Source organism: Mauremys reevesii, linkage group 4 (assembly GCF_016161935.1).
Source record: "Mauremys reevesii isolate NIE-2019 linkage group 4, ASM1616193v1, whole genome shotgun sequence".
Lineage (NCBI taxonomy): Eukaryota > Metazoa > Chordata > Testudines > Geoemydidae > Mauremys > Mauremys reevesii.
This window is the reverse complement of record NC_052626.1, coordinates 131,040,233-131,057,163: the sequence shown is the minus strand read 5'-3', so window position 1 is coordinate 131,057,163 and position 16,931 is coordinate 131,040,233. Positions and strand designations below refer to the sequence as shown.

The 16,931-nt window shown below is 43.4% G+C and overlaps 1 protein-coding gene across 4 annotated transcripts in view; it reads left to right on the top strand.

Annotated features, from left to right (window-relative positions):
- Window positions 1-4,558: 4,558 nt before the first annotated feature.
- The window catches only part of USP49 (ubiquitin specific peptidase 49), a 50,635-nt gene continuing 38,262 nt past the window's right edge, over window positions 4,559-16,931 (top strand). For 2 of the 4 annotated variants that reach the window (XM_039535749.1, XM_039535746.1), the window contains exon 1: window positions 4,559-4,795. The gene's annotated coding sequence lies outside the window, so the exon portion shown is untranslated. Of the gene's footprint in view, window positions 4,796-4,942; window positions 4,988-16,931 lie in introns of those variants that run through there. The other 2 variants (XM_039535748.1, XM_039535745.1) reach the window with 1 other exon arrangement.

Here is a 16,931-nt window from a genome sequence, read left to right as displayed (position 1 = left end):
TGGCTCTAAACACTGAGGAACTGCCTGCCTGGGGAATGTAAATTTCCTCTCTCCTCTTTATATTTTTCTGTGGTTTGTGTTGTTTGCTAAATAGATAGCAGCCTGGCTGTTTACCTCGGTTCTGCAGCTGCAAGACCTTTGTGTCGCTTCCCCTGAAACGCCTTCCCAAGGAACTTCCCAAGTAAATAGCTGCTAGGCAAGGATCTTCTCTGCTTAATTTCACAATTCTGCATCTTTCAAATGAGCAGAACTATCCTGGCCCTGGAGCCACTCCTCCTGCTGAACTCCTGTTGAGGTCAGTGGGAGTTCCCTGCCCAGAGGCTTTGCAGGGTTGTCAGTCCTTAACTCATGCCTTACATCACACCAGTTTGAGCAAGTAACCTGAGGGACCAGTGCATGGCTTATTCAAAAAACATGTTCTGCATCCCCAGCCCATAGACGGAACTTGCACTGCAGCCCTGTGTCTAAAAAGTAAATTCAGCAAAACAAGTCTTGGACCTAAATAAACCTGATCTTCCAGGCAAGCTGCAATCGGACAGGGTCTGGGGAAGAAGGCTGAAGATGTGTTTCTGGAGGATTGGAGAGAGACAAGCTGTTTTGTTGCTTTGATTTACTGGTTGACTGAGTTGATTGATTCATTATTTATAGATGATGGTTTTGGTTTTGTTTGTTTCATTTTCTTGCTGAAGGGGGGGCATCATTTATGCCTGTAAGTGTAATTAATTGTTACGGCACCTAGAACTTGTTGTATGGGCATTTTTTATTATTATTTAACGCTGAATACATTAAATAACATGGCAGTGGGGCTCATAAGCCCTGCTTAAATGATTTGCAACAAACAGTATTTAAATAAATTAGCAATTTGAACATATTGGAAGCCTGGGGAGCTAGTTTGGGGTCTGGTCTTGCAACTCAAAGGCACGTTACTCACTAAATCCTCAGAAAGAACAGGAGCACTTGTGGCACCTTAGAGACTAACAAATTTATTTGAGAATAAGCTTTTGTGGGCTACAGCCCACTTCATCGGATGCATAGACTGGAACATACAGCAAGAAGATATTTATACTCACAGAGAACATGAAAAGGTGGAAGTAGCCAAATCAACTGTAAGAGGCCAATCAATTGAGATGAGCTATCATCAGCAGGAGAAAAAAACTTTTGAAGTGATAATCGAGATGACCCATAGAAGGTGTGAGGATACTTAACATAGGGAAATAGATTCAATTAGTGTAATGGCCCAACCCGTCCCAGTCTCTGTTCAAACCTAAGTTAATTGTATCTAATTTGCATATTCAAGTTTAGCAGTCTCTCTTTGGAGTCTGTTTTTGAAGTTTTTTTTGTTGTAAAATTGCCACCTTCAAGACTAAATCCTGACTCTCACACTGACTTCAGGGGAGAGTCTTGTGAGTAAAGCTTACAGAGTGTGGCCCTTAGCTCATTGTTACGCTGTGTGTGGCTAGGATCTTTAACCAAAAAATATTGCTCTCTGGATAGATCATCTTCTCCATCCTGCTGTGTTGTGTGTGTTTTTTTTTTTTTTTTTTTTTTTTTAAAGAAAGGCTGTGGAATTGTGACTGGAAGATTAGGCACATCAAATATTGCAAATGCCTCTTAATCCAAAAATGGTTTTGGTATCTCAGATGCCTTTTTTAACCAAAGTCACATGTCTTTAATGAGTATAATGTGTGTGCTGGATCTCATTGGTGTTTGTTCTCTTCTTAAGGCCGGTTACTGTTCTGCAGTCACAACCCTGGACCCCCTGGGCTAAATTCTGCTCTCAATCACATCTGTACCACTCCAGTGATGTCAGTAGGGTTGCATGGGTGTGAGGATAGGATCTAGGCCTATTATCTCTTAGTAAAGGCATCCATTGATGTGACTGCCTTCTCTAAAGTAGGGGGTTGACTGACTGCTTCATGCAAAAAGCATTTCTTTTCCTCTCTGGGACCCCTGTTTTAATGGGCAAAATTATTATCCCTTCTCCCGCTCCCAGCAAGGCTATACTAGGGCCAGCTGACTTGGCTTCAAACAGCGGTAGTCTGCCTCTGACTGAGTGTTAAGTTTTTTTGGTCATGTCATGTTAACGTTATTGAGCCAACACAGTTGAAAACGGCACCATTTTTGCCTGTCAGTACAGGGCCTGGGAGGTTAGATTTCCCTATGACTTTGCAGCATTTTCAGAGTGCACATACAATTTTGAGAGGGAGGCTCTCCTGTGCACCACCTTGGGGCTTGCCTCTTCTCCTCTGGAAGTCATTGGGAGTCTTTGCCACTGATTTCAAGGGGAGCAGGATTGGGCTCTACGTAATAATGATCAGCTGCAGATTTCAGTGCTTTTTTGAATGGAGGTATGTATTATTATCCTGCTTTTACCAATGAGGAAACTGAAGCATAGAGAGGTTAAATGACTTTATTTGGGATCACACTGCAATTCAGTGGCAGAGACAGGAACAGAATCTGTCTCCTGACTCAATAGTGGCTTCAGAGAGGGAGCCAATAGCACACTGAGACTATTCCTACTGCTACAAAACTACTCAAGATAGTGTAAGTCCCAGGCAGACTGCGAAGAGCTATACAAGGATCTCTCAAAGCTGGGTGACTGGGCAATAAAATAGCAGATGAAATTCAATGTGGATAAATGTAAAATAATGCACATTGGAAAATATAATCCCAGTTATACATATAAAATTATGGGGTCTAAATTAGCAGTTACCACTCGAGAGAGATCTTGGAGTCATTGTGGATAGTTCTCTGAAAACATCCACTCAATGTGCAGCGGCAGTCAAAAAAGCAAACAGAATGTTGGGAATCCTTAAGAAAGGGATAGATGATAAAACAGAAAATATCACATTGCCTCTATATACATCCATGGTATACCCACGTCTGGAATATTGCATGTAGATGTAGTCACCCCATCTCAAACAAAATATATTGGAATTGGAAAAGATTTAGAAAAGGACAACAAAAATGGGAGACGACTAAATGGGGGATATGATAGAGGTCTATAAAATCATGACTGGTGTGGAGAAAGTAAATGAAGTTTTATTTACTCTTCATAACACACGAAATAAGCATCACTAAATGCAATTAACAGGCAGCAGGCTTAAAACAAAAGGAAGTATTTCTTAAACACAACGCACAGTCAACCTGTGGAACTCTACCAGAGGATATTGTGAAGGCCAAGACTAGAACAGGGTTCAAAAAAGAACTAGATACATTCATTGAGGACAGATCCATCAATGGCTATTAGCTTTACAAACTGAGTAAGTATATAAAGGGCCAAAGTAACCCTTGGTTTAATTTCTTTTGATGTTAAAGGAATTACACCAAGACTGAAATTGGCTGCAGTTCACAGTCGAAGGGTGCACTCTATGGGGAAAATCCAATTGAAGTCCAAGAACCAGGGAGGATCTCTGTTTAGGACCAGGGCCTAAAATAGACCAGAGGTGGGCCAAAGGTGATGGTATGAAGAAAGTTTGAAAGATTCCTGGAAGAAGTGAGTGTTAAGGAGAGATTTTAATGAGGAAAGGGAAGTTGTTAGTAGACAAAGAGGCTCAGTGCTCCTTGGCCATTAATTTCCAAAGGCAATTTAGATGACCTCTCCTTCGGTTTTTATGTGTGTTTGTGAAGTGCTCTGTGATAGTCTGGGATCCACTGTGCCAGGACAGTCTGGATTTGTTGGAATGGTTCTGCCTTCTTCAAGGCTGAGGCTACCTCGGTAGGTGCTAATGATAGAAAATGTCCCTCTCTCACTCGCCACTGCATTGTACCACACAGCTCCCGTACCCCACGGCAGTGACCTAGGCAGCGGTGGTGCATGTGGCCTGTGTGGTGTGGCAGCGGATTATGTGGCCCCATGGCAATGTTCCTGTGCAATGATAGGGCCAGATGTGGTCCCGTAGCAGTGGCCCTGCCTGACATGGCCCTGACATTGCAGTGTCCCCATGCAATGGTGATGCCTGAGGTGGCCCCATGCAATCAGCACCACCTGAGCTGGCGCCGTGCAATGGTGGTGCCAGACGTGGCTCCATGGCAGTGTTCCCGTGCAATGGCGGTGCCAGATGTGGCTCTGTGGCAGTGTCCCCGTGCAATGGCGGTGCCAGATGTGGCCCCGTGGCAGTGGCCCCGTGCAATGGCGGTGCCAGACATGGCTGCATGCACTAGTGGTGTTGGAAGTGGCTCCAGGGCAGTGGCCCCGTGCAATTGTGGTGCAGGACGTAGCCCATACAGGGTGGAATGCCTGATGTGGCCATGGCCCCAGCTTGGACCCTGTGTGGCTGCAATTATGGGGAGGGGAGCTCAACTCCCTGCAGCGTGGGCCCCTCTGCGCGCGGGGGGGGGCGCTGCACAATGCGCTCCTGCCCCTTTAAGAGTCTCTTTGTCTCTGAAACAGCCTTATTTACCCTCGTGTAACTCAACCAAACTTCAGCCTGCGATTCACAAAGCTCGGCTACGTCACCGTCCCGGGGTGGGGCTATGGAGTCCCCGCCCCTCCGCCCTTCTCCCCCTCCCATTCCGCAGCGCAATTGCCCTAAGCCACTGAAGAGCCTGCCCCGGCCGGCTACGCAAGCGCCGTAAGCTAGTCCCGCGTTCGAAATCTCGAGCAACGCAAGCAGCGTAAAGCCGCGGCTGAATTCATCGGCAGTCTGCGCAATTCATGTACACTAGTAAAAAGTTCGCGGTCTGGGCAGCGTAAATGGCGTAAAATAAAGGAAAGTTTCCGCTGTGCTCGGTCACGGGCGTAAAGCGCCGAAGAACCCCGCAGGGCCGCTCACAAGAGCCTTGCGGAGATGGCGTAAGTGGTGTCGGTGAATGGGGCGTACAGCGCTAGCGAAGGGCGGGGAGGATAGAGTGTGTGGCGTGCTTTCCGACCAATGGCGTCGGGGGGCGGGGCGGGGCTGGTGGCCAATGGGCGGGGAGGGGGCGGGGCCCGCCCCGGTTGGGGTGTCTCGCGCTCGGTGACAGCTCGCGCGTGCTGATGATGGCGGTAAATAAAGGGGTTGATGGGGGAGGGGGGCTCTGACCCCCCCGGGGGAGGGGGCTTCACCCCCCCCGAGGGGGGCTGGGGAGAAGGGGTTCAACCCCAAACTGGGGGTGTGAGCCCCCCCATAGGTGGAGGTCTGGGGGGCTTCACCTCCCCGCAGGGGCTGGATACGGGGCGTCTAGCCCCCCGGGGTGGGGTGTGAGGGGGCTTCATCCCCCTGTGCGGAGCCTGGGGGGTCTAACCCCCCATGGGGGGCTGGGTACAGGAGGGGTTTGGGGGGATTAACTCCCAGTTGGAGAGGTGTAAGGGGGCTTCACCCCCCTGTGGGGAGACTGGGGGGTCTAATGGGTTTAATCCCCAGTTTGCTCAAGGGTGGGGGATCAGGCGGGTTTATTCCCAGAGTGACGGGGGTGGGGGTGGAGAGCTGAAAGGGTTCATCTCCATGGGGGATTCACAGGCCCCCAGGCAGGGGCTAAAGGGGCCTTCATGCCCACAGTAGCAAGTGGGGACAAGGAGGCTGGGGGGTCACCACCTACGTTATGAGGTTGGGGGGAAGCTGCTGATGGAGGCCAAGGGAGAGTTTACTGCCTTTTGGGGGCTAGGGTGAGGTTCAGCCCTGGAGTGGTACATGACTGGAGGAGGGGCTCAGGGAGCTGGAGGAAGAGCTCAGGGGGTGAGGACAGGTGTGGTTGAGGGAGCTGAGATGGGATGAAAACTAGAGGGGGCAGGTGCTGGAGGTGAAGGGGACCTGGGCACAGATGTTCTAAGGGAGGCTGAGGCAAGTGTTGAAGGGGAAAGGTAGGTCTGGGAGCAAGGGATGATGAGTGGAGGCTGGATCAAGGGAGAGGCTAGGATGGTGGTTGAGCAGTGGTTGGGGCCCTCAGTGATTGGAACAGGCAATATAAAGAGGAATAATGGGTTGCTGGGTAGAGAGTTGGAACAAGAACTAACTATGAAGAGGCCAGGTCCCTCCCAGAATTGGGCCCTAATTGTGTGGCAACTTTTCCTTAAATCCTTCTTGCCTTACTCACACCAGTAGAACCATTGAAGTCTGTGTGACTTCCGAGTTTAAGGATAACAGGAGTTAAGTTGTGTAGATACTTCTGTTTGAACATAGTGACTCTGAGGGTGATGCTTTATAAATAACAAATTCATATAGTTTTATAACAACATTTAAAGTTCATTTTAAATGTAAGGCACACAAGCTCCTCCTCTCTGTAACCAGAGCAATGGCAGAGAGTGTGTTGGGTGCTTCTTTATAAATAAAATGATTAACTCCAATTTTATCCAAAGCCCCAGTATACACATACTAAGGGAAATAATTTGTTAGTGTTAGGGGGATGGACTAGATGATCTACTAGAGACTTGCAGCCCTAGCTCCCATGAGTAGTCCTTACTCACATGTCCCATTGAAGTCACTGTGCTCGAGTAAATGTTGCAGGATGGAACACAAAATCTTTTCTTCTTCCAGCTACCACGATTTTATCCTCTATCTTCTAGAAAAGAGGGAACAAAAAATCTCTTTTGTTCACTTGGTTTGAAGTTTCCATCTGTTTTGTTTTATTTGGGAGGAGCGAGCATTAGCGATGGTAGGGGGGAAGAAGTTGAGGTTGGAAGAATAAGTGTTTACTGACAGGTTTTTAACAAAGACAAATACATAATATTTGATTTAGCATCTTTGATACAAACAGTATTCTCCAAAAGCATTGCAGAGAGAGAGAAATAGAAATTAATAGCAGAGGGGCAGAAATATAGGCATCTCCTTTTAGTTCTTTTGATTGTTACTGTCAGTCTTGAGAAGTCAGACCCACATTTAAATTGCATTTAAAACATAATTGCAACCTGGAGAACTGGCAGCAGCTTGAGTGCTCCTCCCACAAACACATACTCTTTCCCCCCTGTCAATAAAAAAAAGTAAACTCAAATTATGCTTAGTTTCTGGAGTACTTTTAAAAAAATTCTAAGAATACATAATTATTAGGAATGCAAGAAGCTTAGTGTTCTTATAAGTGAATTTGAAGTTACAAGTCTAATTTCTAAAAGTTTGTGATATGCAAAGGAAGGGTTTTTTTAGATTATTTCTGGTCCCCCTCTCTTTCATCTGATTTAGAAAATCCCAGATTTATTGTTTTGTTCACAAGGGATAGATCTGAAAACATTTATATGTTGTCTGCCTTGTAGGAATAAACACACTGTCTGCTAAAATCTGTCTCTCTAAATACATTTATCAGTGTATTTATGTATATATTTACATACACAAACACGAGTAGATCTTTGAAAAGCTGCTCATTTTGAGAAATAGATATTTGCTATATAGTGTTCTATAATGCATTGGAAATGCAAACATGCTAATTTGTGTTCCTGAAAGAAATAATTCCTAATCTTAAGAAATGTTTGTTTATTAAAGAATTCAGAGCTCTCATGAAGGAGTGTCAGCTCGCTTTAGATTATATAGATGAAAGTAAAAAAAAAAAAAGCTGAGTTTTGTTTTAATAATTGGTTAGAGCTGGATTCCGCAAACCCCTCAAGTGGGTTTGCAAGATCTGTCCTCTTTGCATAGTGCTGCTTCACAGAATATAGATTAAGTTGCTTTCTGGGCCCTGAAGAGCTTGAAGTGAAGAGGTTTGATGTGCACTACTTTTTCCTTACTTAGACAAAACTCTAACTGACTTCAAAGGATGTTTTTCTTAAGGAAATACAGATCAGACCCATAGAAAGACTAGGCAAAAACTGGGGACCACACATTAGGTTAAGGATGGTAAGGAGGGATGATTGGAATGGACAATAAGCTTACAAGGATTCCTGGAAGAAATAAGTTTAAAGTGATATTTGGATGGGAAGAGAAGGCTCTTGGTGGATGAAATCTGAGACGCTGCTTCAAGAGAAGGGAACAGCATGAATAAGGCTAGAAGATAGGGGTAGGAAAAAGATGAAAGGAGTAGTGGATATTGGGAGGGGGAGCAGAGGAATTAGAGCAGATAAGTTGGTGGATGAGATCGTGAATATGAAGATCCTTCCGTTTGTGTAAATACAGTTGGCCAAATTCACCTTTGTCATAAGTGGGTATTACTTAACTGAAGTCATCAGAATAAGCAGCCTGTTTAAGCTAGTGGATAATTTGGCCCTGGTGTCTTGTACTTGATCTCTGCTGGTGTATGTCTAAGATATACTTGGAGCATGCTGTGACTTATTTGACAACGGCATCTTCAACACATTGCTTTGTTGTTGTTTTTTTAACATTTATTATATAATATTTACAGTGAAGTAGATTTTTTTTTAACTAAACTGAAGGAGGATTTGGTATCTAGTAGGTATCCAGGCTTTATTTATCTGGGTCATTTTGCTTCGTATTTTTAGTTTCAAAGTTTTGGTGCATACTATAAATTGAAAGCTGAAGAACTGGAATCTGTCGGCTGGTAATGTTCCACGTGCTTTATTACCATTTGTTATTAGACTTTCTGTTTCTGCTTTCTGAGACTGCAGATTTCACAAGTATGATTCTGTTTTATATCATGTGGTTGAGTCCAGTTGAACTCTTGACAGGTGGATCCTATGACACAGTTAAATATCAAATATTACTTTTTTAGTTCTCTCAGTTGCACAATCATCTTCTGAGCATCTTTGCTTGAAAGGACTCGCATAACTGTAGCAACACAATAAAAGTGGAAATGGCACATGCGTATCAAACCTTTTATTTTCATTCACTTACATTTCTCAAAATATTTGTTGTATTTAAATTTCTCATACTTGGTTTCACCCTAAAAGGGAGTTTATACATTTTTTTTTTTAATAGAAGCCTGTCAGCAGTATTTCAGTTCTGAGTAAACTGTTTGTGCGAATCAGGAGCAAAATTTTTCATCAGTTGAAATTTCTTTCAGAATCTGTTTTCATGCTCAGGTAGCAAAGAAATGGCTTTGCTTTAAACCTTGTCCCCTCTGAATGAGAAATTCAGATTTGTGCTTGTTTTAAAAAAATTGTTTAGAAATAAAAAGATGTGAATATTGGTCCGGTGCTGACCACTCACAATGTATAGCTTTTCTGTGACTTAAGTATGCACCGAAGTATGACATTCCAAATGTTCCTAAGGCAGATGCTTGTTTTTGCAATTATTCTCCTAACAATTCTAGCTGATTTCACAAGAGGAAAAGGGGTGGTTTGGAACTGACAGTTTTTCAGATCTGTGGATATTTCTTGGCCTCGTACAAGTTTCATTCATTCATTTATAAAGAGTTTTCCCCTTTGACTCAGAGTGAATTCTGCTTGACAATAGCTCTTTCAAATTTTCAAATAATTTATAAAATGTAAAACTGATAATTTAACAAACTAATTTATTTAGCAGGTGTGCATCTGAGGATTAAATTTTGCAATAATTAAGCTATCTTTCACTGTGATTTCTGGGATGACTCAAATTATAAGTGCTACAGGATGTTGTGGTTGACAAGACATTTGCTGGCTGTTTTTAAGAACTGATAAGGTTTGAATAGGCCTCATCTGATCTGGCCTGCAAAGCTAAGCAAGGCTTGGCCTGGTTAATACTTGGACTGGGGCTCTCAAAGAGAAGTCTTTGAAACGTGTATCTTTTGTGCACCATATTATTAATCATAGCCATAGGACTACTGTGACAGAAAAAGAAGATTCTCATTTAGTTCAATATGTAGCCCTTCTGCTTCTGGATGTGAAGGTCTCTGGTTCAATTTCTTGCTGCAATGGATTCCCCACAAATAAGGATAATCCTTCATTTGATGTTTGCTCACTTGGAATCCTTTCAGTGTTCTGTCCTGTCCACATCAGGCTTTGCAACACTTTTTTTTTTCCTTGCCAGAATTCACTTAATCAATAGCTGTTTTTATTACTCAGGGTTGAAGCAAAACATTTAAGAATATGCTGTGAGAAATAAATCTACGTTGGCATAAGATGGTATAAAGGATGGATCTCCCATTTCTAATTTATGTCATTCTTAGTGGCTTATGACTTTCCTGAATTACTGCCTTTTGAGTTGAAATTCCTCATGATTATTCTTGGGACCCCTAAGTCAAATAGTGTTTTAGAAAGTTTGGAGAAACGCTCTTTTTGAGGACCAGTCATTAAAATAAATGCAAATGTATCTTCTGACAAAATATTTATTGAAATGCATTATAAAAAGGACATTTAAACAGATTTTTTTAAAGCCACAAAGTATGTTAAAGTGACAGTAGGGATGAGGCTTTAATTCCACAAAAATCAGGAAATTCAGAGATCAAGTTTCCACAGCAACCTTAGCTCTGACCATTTTTATCATCTTGCCATGAAAGACCTTATTATAAGGCATACATTCAACAATGATCAATGTGAATATTCAGCAAGTACAATATAATGAAAAGGAACTACTGTTGCTCCAGTAAAACTTGGTAACTGTGTTGAAATTTATTTACCTACATTGTCAATTACTGTAGGATTTTGGTGCCTCACATTATTTATAAATATAATAAACCATCCTATCTGATACTATTTTAGCCTAGTTGCCAATCTTTATTGGTTGGTAAATTTATCCAGTGCACCTTTCAAGAATTCATGAAAATTTAAATTTTTCTTGCATTTGAATGCACTTTTCTATATAACCTTCAATATGCATGTACAGCAGTTAGTATTGCATATATATTTTGTGGATCGTATAATAAAAGATCCTATTACGGGACCAAATTATGGCCTCCTGTTCTTCCAGGTATGGAAAACCCTTAATGCAGCAGAATCAGTCAATACAGTGCTGCTGCTTGAGGAGGGAAAGGTAGGATTGTGGGAGCCTGTGCAGAGGATTCATGCCATGCAAGCTGAAGAGCATAGCTCCTTATGCTTCAATGCAGAAAGGAAGATTTAGGGTGCAGTTTCAGGGCTGGAAGATGTGCACCTGTGTGGAACTACTGCTCTCTTTTTAACTTGATGTAGCACACGCTTTGGCTATCAGTCTGAATATCAAGTTTTTCTTTGGGGGAAAAACAAGCCCAGACACACAAACCCTCTTGGATATTTTCATCTCAACTGCCCTATTGTTGACACACAAGGTAATAAACAGTTCAGTCTCCTAAACACTTAGCCACTATGAACAGCCTGTTAATTTGATTGTGGTATGCTCTCCCGGCCCTCCCTCCCCCTTATTTCAGTGGATGGAAGATCTCCCTCATTAGTATAAAAACTTAAAAGATTTATTATTTTGGAAAGGGATGGGCTGTGATGTAAAATTTCAACTGATTAAACACAAATTAATACTTTTTTTAAAAAACAAATCCTAGTATATTTAAAGACTTAAATGTACTGATTGTGTTGTATAAATGTGCACATAGTGTATGTAATAAAAATCCTTAGGTCTTATATAGCACTTTACATCCCTTGATCTGGGAAATACTATCATCGTAATTATACAGATGTAAATTGACACATAGGGCGGTGACTTGCTTACATCCTAAAGGCACAAACTGGTTCAGTGCTAAACTAGAGATACAACACAGAAATGGAGTAGAAAAGAGTGGTTTATTGGTGTGCTTCCTTCGTGGAAGAAGGCAAGGATACGTGGCATGAGTTTTAGCCAGGCTGCAACTTTATTAGTCAAATTACAACCCAGGTTCCTGTTGAGGACAGCACAGTGCAGTCACTTGCGTCCCATTGATCCTTTGCCAATTCTTGGAATGCTCCCACCACAGGGGGAGCCAGTCAGTGCAATAGGAGGTTCTCTGGACACCTACCTGCCCACTAACATTCCGCATAGGGTGACCAGATGTCCCAATTTTATAGGGACAATCCTGATTTTTGGGGCTTTTTCTTATACAGGCTCCTATTACCCCCCACCCGCTGTCCTGATTTTTCACACTTGCTGTCTGGTCACCCTAATTCCGCATACCCCTGAACCTGCTGGCTTGCCTTGGCATGCTCCTCCTCCATGACAGCAACTACAAGATTGGTACCAGGCACATGTTCACCATATGCTCTGTGATAATGGTGATGGCGTTGCTGGCCATCCTTAGCCTCTTCACTGTGGTCTGGAACAACACAGAGCTCAGGGTGCCTAGCCCGCCGGGGCAGAATGAGCTGTCCTCCCTGGAGCTCTGATCACGTGCCTGGCACGACTGGCATTCTCTCTTCCTCCTCCACCCCCCCAGTACAGTCTCCGAAAGCTTAACACTTTGAATACTCTGGGCTAGAGGAAAGGACTCTAAGTGAAAGAGACTTTCTGGCAAAGACAGCTGCTCTGAGGACTGGTCTTTGGTTGTTGGGGCTGGTCCTGTATGTTCCAACTTTCACTTAGAAAAACGTATTGTGTCACACCAAACTTGTATAAATCACAAGCAGCCTGGTGTGCCCCCAGCAAGCATCATTTGTTCCTTCCCACCCTGGAGTGCCTGCGTTCAAAACTTCCTAACCCGGGCCTTCAAACCCTAGGATCCCCCTGCATCCTCTGTTCTGTAGCTGCCATGTTTGGAGGTGGCGAGGAGAGGGCAAGTGGTGGGAGCATATGTCACAGCTGCTTGGCTCCTAGCTTTTGCTGGGGGGCGAACAAGGAAAAATGGGATGGGATCTGAGTTACGACAGAGAATTCTTTCCTGGGTGCTGGCTGGTGAGTCTTGCCCACATGCTCAGGGTTTAACTGATCGCCATATTTGGGGTCGGGAAGGAATTTTCCTCCAGGGCAGATTGGCAGAGGCCCTGGAGGTTTTTTGCCTTCCTCTGCAGCATGGGGCATGGGTCACTTGCTGGAGGATTCTCTGCAGCTTGTGGTCTTCAAACCACAATTTGAGGACTTCAGTAACTCAGACATAGGTTAGGGGTTTGTTATAGAAGTGGATGGGTGAGATTGTGTGGTCTGCATTGTGCAGGAGGTCAGACTAGATGATCATAATGGTCCCTTCTGACCTTAAAGTCTATGAGTCTATGAAAGAGACTCTTCACATGTTGGAGGTATTGACCCCAGTTACTGCATGAGCCAAACTCCAAACCCCTTTCACTCCATTTTTTTTTTTAATAAAAAAGACATAAAACTCTTTCCTTGGGGGGGGGGGGGGAGAATGGGACAAAAAAACCCATTCCTCCCCTTTTCAAGGGTTGAGGTGAGAGGGGGCCTTGACCCCAGTCAGCAGTGCCTTAAAGCACATTGGCGGGCTAGTGTCCCAGCCACTGGTTTACATTTGGTCCCGGGGGTTAAACGTGTTGCCCCTATCCCTTAAGAGATCCCCTCGGGATGCCCCCTATGTTACCTTTTTGGATCCAGAGCCTAAATCAGTGAGTTCCTACCCTGGGCACCGGCCAGAAGCTGGTGCCAGCATCCCCTTGGCTGCCTCCACCCCACCCCACCCCACCTCTCATAGGTTACCTGGAAGTTTGGCAAACCTAATACCAAGATCATCCAGGAACAAATTGGTACCTATATCAGAGAAGTGTACTCAGTCCTCCCCAGTTTGAACGTGGAGCTGATTCCCAAGAGAAGAATGGTTTATTGTAATTGAACTGCATTTAAGACACGGGCTGTAAAGAGTGTTTTGAAGTAGGAGAGTAAGGGAACCTCACATGTTTATAACCTGACTGTTCTAGGCATAAGTGGTGGTATAGAAAGCACCTTATTGTTGGGAGTGAGTGGAGAAAAAAAGACCAAATAGGAGTAACACTTGGATGGAAGGGGCATAGGGAGAGATGAGGGTAGAGATTTGGGCAGTGGCATGCCTTAGAGAGAAGAATCTTGCATTTTATGTGGAAGAGAAGAACCTTGAAATAGATGTTGGGAAGCCAGCAAAGGGATTTGAATGGTAATAGTCATATTTGGAGCAGCAGAAAAGAGAAAGGATGTTGGCAGCAAGTTGGATGACTTGGAGAGGAGAAGTGATAGAAGAGAAGTTTCTGTTTCCTTGCATTCCAACTGCAGAACATAATAATATATATCCCAAATCTGAAAAGTGAGGCCAGTTATAATACGAAGGGTAGAATATGGATCTGTTTGCAACCCTACTCTGTGACAGTGACCGTATATGTTTGGCATCCATTAGGCTAACTAGCAGTTTACACTTTTTAATAGTTCTTCTAACATGTCTGTGGCCAGGTCTGCACTGCAGACTTACGTTGATATAATTGTGTCACTCAGAGGTGTGAAAAGTCCACACCCCTGAGCAACAGAGGCATATCGACCTAGCCACCAGTGCAGACAGTGCTATGTCAGCGGGAGAGCTTCTCCTGTCAAAATAGCGATCACCTCTTGCGATGGTGGATTCGATTAACTCTGCCGATGGGAGAAGCTCTCTTGTCAACATAGGAGCGTTTTCCTTGTGTGGAAACATCTGGTACTCCAGGTATGGTTGCAGGAAAAGCTGCTGAGCGGGGAGGGCAGACACGTACTCAGGAGCTTGAAAAGTTTAACCAATGTTGTTTTACTAATTCAGGAGTCAGCTAGGGTGAAAAGTGCCATGTTGCCATGTTTCTTCCACACACAATGCCATGACTTTGAACCCATGCCTTTTGGCAATTTAAAGAAATAAAACAGTTGTGTATTGTATTTAATTCTAACATTGTCAATCATCTTTCTATTTAATAAATTTTAAAATGTAACTTACAACATCCCTTATCTTTGTTACATCTCTTTACCCTTCTTTGCTGTCTTCCATTTGCTTTTCTGTAACAGATTATTGTGTATCTTTTCTTTTTTCACAAATCAGTCACTCCTTTTCCTCCTTTCTAATCACACCTTTATTTGTCACTGTCCTCACATTCCATTTACTCTTCTCTCACTTATATTTTCTCTTTTCTTTCTTCTTCCCAATCACAGAAATTTCTCAGTTCCTCATTTCTTTTTTGTAACTTTTCCCATCATTTTTTTTCCCACCCAGCCACCCACACTAGTGCTTGGAAATATTACCAGATGTCTCCTAGTCAGAGAGGACTAAACAATGCCAGCCTAAGATTTAAGATGAAAGATGAGTGGCCCTGCTCTTTATGCCCAGGTCAGAAAATAACCCTCACTTGCCAGATGGAAGGAAAGGGGAGGGTGCGGGGTTTTCTGTTAGGTTGCTGTCTCTGAACTCTGCTCAGAAGCGCTCTCTATTGGTCTACTAGATGTCTGATAAAATTTGAAAGACCTCCCACATCCCTCTCCTTGCTGGTCAGTCTTAGGCCTGGTCTACACTGAGGGGGGGGGGGGGAGGGATTCGATCTAAGGTACGCAACTTCAGCTACGCAAATAGCGTAGCTGCAGTCGAAGTACCTTAGTTCGAATTACTTACCCGTTCTCACGGCGCGGGATCGACATCCGCGGCTCCCCCGTCGATTCCGCCATCGCCGTTCGCGGTGGTGGAGTTCCGGAGTCAACGGGAGCGCGTTCGGAGTTCGATATATCGCATCTAGATGAGACGCGATATATCGAACTCCGAGAAATCGATTGCTACCCGCCGATATGGCGGGTAGTGAAGACGTACCCTTAGAGTGAAACGATGCAGCATAGGATAGCAGTTGGAGGACTGCCAAGTAACTGCAAAATACAAATGTGTCCACACAAACCTTACTCATTCTGCAATGAATTTACTCCACTTTCAAAGTGGATTATCTACTTCATAATAATTGGCCAGTTAATTTGCAAGAAGGGATTGCATTGTGTTGATGCACATCATTTTAATTAGAAAAAACAAACTCCATGCAAAAAAACCTCTCCATATAGACAAGTCTTTAATCTGCTTCCCTGTGGAACTTCCTGGCTGTTGAGGAGACAGACCTCTCACTACTTCTGTCATTGATCGTCTGCCCCTGTGAATATCTCCAATGCCTGCCTCTGCTGTGGTTCATAGCTTTCACTAGCAGCCACAGAGTGAAATAGACCTGATTCTTGTCAGTTCCATTGTTGCTGTCAGGATTCAAAATACCAGACAAAATTCTGCTGCAGCTTGGTAAAATCAGTATTGTTAACCCTTCAAAAATGAGATTGGCTTAAAAATCATGATTTAAAAAAAAGAAGAAAAGAAAGAAAGAGACAGAAACCCCCAACATGTTCTGTTTTTTGTGCCTTTAGGTGAATTTGGATAACATTTTCAAGCTCTTCTCTCCAGTCACGAGGGCTAGAAACTTTTTAAAAAATGGAAGTTGAGAGTTCTCATCTAATCACATGCTTCCAGGAGCTGAGACTTAAAAAAAAAACAAAAAAAACCACACCAAATATCATGACAGTTGTCAACATTGTGACTCACTTGCCATAAGGAAGTAGAATTCAGGCTCTGCCAATAGATTCCATGGCTTGTACAGTGGAGAGCTCTGGTCTCCCTGTGATGAAATTAATTCTTTTTGTATTTGAAAACTCATTTTGGAAAGTGCCTTGTGCCAAACACAAGACACGTTGCAATCTGAACTACAGTGCACATCCAGTGTGTTGGCATAATGGGACACAAGAGATGTCATAAAAATATTGCCAGTGTAGTCAGTGCCATAGAGGGGATTAGGAGGAGGCATGGAAACATTTTGCCAAATGCAAATTTTTAAATTTGTTTTGAAATTATTTGGTGCATGGAGACTGGAACAAAGAGACTGGCCTTGGGGAAGTAGGGGTGGGAGAAAGAGGAGGAGAAGGGCAGGAGAGGGTTTTATTGTTTATGTAGGGAGATCCAGGACTTTCTGATGTCCTTTGGGTCATGTTATTCTTGTGGGAGTTAGCACATCCAAGAATTATCTAACTTACCACAGTGGTATGTAGAAAGTTCCCAGGTCCTGGGTAGTGGATCATCTGGATGATCTGTGGTCCAGATATAAAGGATGTGTGATATCAGAGGGAGAGAAGAGAAAGATTTGAAAGGTCTTAGGTTTGAAAATAAAGAGAGGATGTCAAGACTGATAAGAACAAAAGTGCAGTTTTTTGTTTTTAAACTGACCTCATACTTATCCAGAAAAATCTGTTGGTAGTCCCAAAATTAGAGCTGCAGTGTAGATAAAATCTTCACTTTTCAAATTCAGCTGG